Raw genomic sequence first — 4,350 nt, forward strand, 5'->3', positions numbered from 1 at the left:
AATAACAAACCCAATTTGATTCATCTATCTTGCACATATTTATAATAACCCGTTATCCTTCATAGCATTTTTCTTTTTCTTTTAATTAACTCTTTCATTAACCAGTTGAAGAAAGTTATATATGTACATACAATAAAGACCCGGGCATCCAGGCAATAAAATCTCACTCACACAACATTTCAAATTTCGAATCCAGAATTTGAGACGAGAAGAATGTCGATCGGCTACCACCCTTGCTATAACATCAACTTTAATTGCCATCTGATCCACAGCAGCATCAGCTCCCTTCCGTCCATAGAAAAAAATTAGGGGTTTTTATTTCTAGCCCCATTTGTTTACTCATCTTTACCTATAAGCCCAACCATTATTTCTTGTATCTTTTAACCCAATTATCTTTTTGTATTTGTCTTAAAACCCAATTTCTAAAATACAACAGTTAAAGCACTTGTATTTATACACAAACATCTTAAAAACCCCAAAATACCCTTGTCAATACCCCCATATAAATCAGTACCTCTCTCTCTCTCCTCATCTTCCCCCTTTTCACCTCTGAACCCAATTTACCCCTTCTCGTGTCCGTCACCGTGAGCTTGCCCTCGCCGTCGCCGTGAGCTCGCCCTCGCAGTCGTCCGTCATCGTCGCCGTGAGCTCGCCCTCGCAGTCGCCGTGAGCTCGTCCTCGCAGTGACCAACGTTGTGTCCATCGCCGTCGCTCGTCGCCATCGCCGTGAGCTCGCCCTTGCGGTCGCTGTCGCCCTCGTAGTCGCCTTGGGCCTCATCTTGGGTAAGGCCCACCCTTAATTAAGTCCCCGCAGTCAGCCTAAACCCTAACCCAATTTCTTTCTCTCTTTCTCCCACTCCCTCCCACCACCTCCTCTCTCAAACATCAAGATCATTGGAGATCGAAAGACGGTTGTAAACGGAGCTCACATGGGTCCGATGAATGGCGGAGATCGGCAAATGGAGTACGATCAAGAGCAGGATCACGATGTCCGGCAAACCAACGGTGGTGATGGGCTCGATGGTCCACTTAGGTAACTTTTTAGCTGCATTTTAAGAGGAAGTTAACTTATTTTGAGTATTGGAATTATATTACTCCATTTTGGTTGTGAAAGAATGGAACTTGAGTTGGTTATTATATGTGTATGTCTGAATGAAATAAACAGCAGTTGTTGTTAGTGTATGAATTCTGTGTGAAATTGAACTGACAAGGAGTTAACCACATTGGTATAAATTTAAGGGATTTAACACTAGTGGAAGACATGATCTTGCTAATATTTCGGCGAACTGGACAAATAATGCACCCAATGAGTGCTGGTTAAATTTGATCCAGGTATGGGGATGAGGTAAAACACTTTATGTAGATGAGCAGGAACAGCGTAATGAAAGATGCATTATATGCGGCTCAAAAACTTTGGTGCAAATTTTGCATTATGTCAATAGAAATTGATAGGCAAATGTTGAACTGAATTAGAACTCCAAGCTCTCATCCAAAAGCAGGACTATATTTTAAAAATAATTTAAACAAATGCTAGGAATATCATTGATCTCTAGAACTAGCTCTTTATCATCTTTGCATGTTCGACAAATGCTAGTATATCTTTTATCTCCTCAAGTTCAGACGTGTAAGACATAGAGCTCATATCGTTGCTCTATTTCTATCTGAATGTATATTTTCCGTAAGTGTAATGTTCATTTGTATGTGGTTTCTTAGAAATGCTAACTTGTATATTCAGTCTACTATTCTTTTGATCCGCTTATCTTTTGATTTCAGGATATAAACACGATCCTCAAGCTAAGTTCCCCGGATGCTAGATGCCAACTATGATATGCAAATTTTTTGTGGTGTATAAATATATATTTCGAGTTTGTAAGTGCCATGGAAGTAGATAATCTGAAAGTCTTTTGAGTGCTATTTTGTGTGTATAAATATATGTTTGGAGTTTGATTTGTAAAATATTGTTCTCAGTTTGTTAGACTGAAAGTAGATAATGAAAGTTAGTCTCAATAGTGTTATGTGCTTGTGATATGTGCTTGGTGCTATTATGTGCTGGTTGATGAGGGTTGAAATATTGTGCTAGTTGATGAGGGTTGCTATTATGTGCTAGTTCTCAATAATAAAATTTATGTTCTCAATAGTGTCTCGTAAGCTGACAACTCAAAAGTTTGTAAGTTGATTTTGAGGTAATCAAGCAGCTGGCAGTGAATTGAAAAGTGTAGTGTACTGAACGTAGCTTAACTCATGCATATCTTGTAAGTACAGCATATTATCCTGTAAGTATAACACATTATTCTATAAGTGTAGCGGGTTACATTGCAAGTGTAGCGGGTTATCCTGCAAGTGTAGCGGGTTAACTATAAGTGTAGCGGGTTACACTGCAAGTGTAGCGTGTTACACGGTAAGTGGATAACCCGCTATATTTACAATGTAACCTGCTACACTTACAAATAACCCGCTACACTTGCAGTGTAACCCGCTACACTTACAGCGTAACCCGCTACACTTACAGTTAACCCGCTACACTTGCAGTGTAACCCTCTACACTTGCAGGATAACCAATTACACTTACAATGTAACCCGCTACACTTACAGTGTAACCCACTACACTTGCAGTGTAACCCGTTACACTTACAGTGCAACCCGCTACACTTGCAGGATAACCCGTTACACTTACCCGCTACACTTACAGTGTAACCCGCTACACTTACAATGTAACCCGCTACACTTACAGTTTAACCCGCTACACTTACAGGATAATCTGCTACACTTACAGTGTAACCCGCTACACTTATAGTGTAATCCGTTATACTTACAGGATAATCCGCTACACTTGCAGTGTAACACGCTACACTTATAGGATAACCCGCTACACTTACAGGATAACCCGCTGTACTTACAGGGTTACACTGCAAGTGTAGCGGGTTATCCTGTAAGTATAGCGGGTTACACTTTAAGTGTAGCGAGTTACACTGTAAGTGTAGCGGGTTATCCTGTACGTGTAGCGGGTTAAGCTGTAAGTGTAGTGAGTTACACTGCAAGTGTAGCGGGTTACACTGTAAGTATAGCGGGTTATCCTGTAAGTATAGCGGGTTACACTACAAATGTAGCGGGTTATCCTGTAAGTGTAGCGGGTTACACTGTAAGTGTAGCGGGTTATCCTTTAAGTATAACGGGTTAAACTGTAAGTGTAGCGGGTTATCCTATAAGTGTAGCGGGTTACACTGTAAGTGTAGCGGGTTACATTGTAAGTATAGCGGGTTATCATGTAAGTGTAGCGGGTTACACTGCAAGTGTAGCGGGTTAAACTGTAAGTGTAGCGGGTTATTCTGTAAGTGTAGAGGGTTACACCGCAAGTGTAGCGGGTTATCCTGTAAGTGTAGTGGGTTATCCTGTAAGTGTAGCGGGTTATCCTGTAAGTGTAGCGGGTTACATTGTAAGTGTAGCGGGTTATCCTGTAAGTGTAGCGGGTTAACCTGTAAGTACAGCGGGTTATCCTGTAAGTGTAGCTGGTTATCCTGTAAGTGTAGCGGGTTACACTGCAAGTGTAGCGGGTTACACTGTAAGTATAGCGGGTTATCCTGTAAGTATAACGGGTTACACTACAAGTGTAGCATGTTACCCTGTAAGTGTAGCGGGTTACACTGTAAGTGTAGCGGGTTATCCTGTAAGTATAGCGGGTTAAAGTGTAAGTGTAGCGGGTTAAAGTGTAAGTGTAGCGGGTTACACTGTAAGTTTAGCGAGTTACATTGTAAGTGTAGCGGGTTATCCTGCAAATATAGCGGGTTACACTGTAAGTGTAGCGGGTTATCCTATAAGTATAGCGGGTTAAACTGTAAGTGTAGCGGGTTATTCTGTAAGTGTAGCGGGTTACACCGCAAGTGTAGTGGGTTATCCTGTAAGTATAGCGGGTTATCCTATAAGTGTAGCGGGTTATCCTGTAAGTGTAGCGGGTTACACTGTAAGTATAGCGGGTTATCCTGTAAGTGTAGCGGGTTAACCTGTAAGTGTAGCGGGTTATCCTGTAAGTGTAGCGGGTTATCCTATAAGTGTAGCGGGTTACACTGTAAGTGTAGCGGGTTACACTGTAAGTGTAGCGGGTTATCCTATAAGTATAGCGGGTTACACTGTAAGTGTAGCGGGTTATCCTGTAAGTGTAGCGGGTTACACTGTAAGTGTAGCGGGTTATCCTGTAAGTGTAACGGGTTACACTGTAAGTATAGCGGGTTACACTGTAAGTGTAGCGGGTTACATTGTAAGTGTAGCGGGTTATCCTGCAAGTGTAGCGGGTTACACTGTAAGTGTAGCGAGTTATCCTATAAGTGTAGCGGGTTATCCTGTAAGTGTAGCGGG

General features: G+C 41.8%; 1 long non-coding RNA gene across 2 annotated transcripts; it reads left to right on the top strand.

Moving 5' to 3' along the window:
- On the top strand, positions 542 to 2,015 carry LOC109829657. Of its 2 annotated transcripts, XR_002244106.1 has the most exons (3): positions 542 to 783; positions 891 to 1,033; positions 1,774 to 2,015. It is a non-coding gene; the product is annotated as an uncharacterized LOC109829657 (long non-coding RNA). The 2 variants fall into 2 exon arrangements; XR_002244105.1 differs by having other exon boundaries at positions 542 to 1,033.

This window comes from Asparagus officinalis, chromosome 1, assembly GCF_001876935.1.
Source record: "Asparagus officinalis chromosome 1, Aspof.V1, whole genome shotgun sequence".
Taxonomy (NCBI): Eukaryota; Viridiplantae; Streptophyta; class Magnoliopsida; order Asparagales; family Asparagaceae; genus Asparagus; species Asparagus officinalis.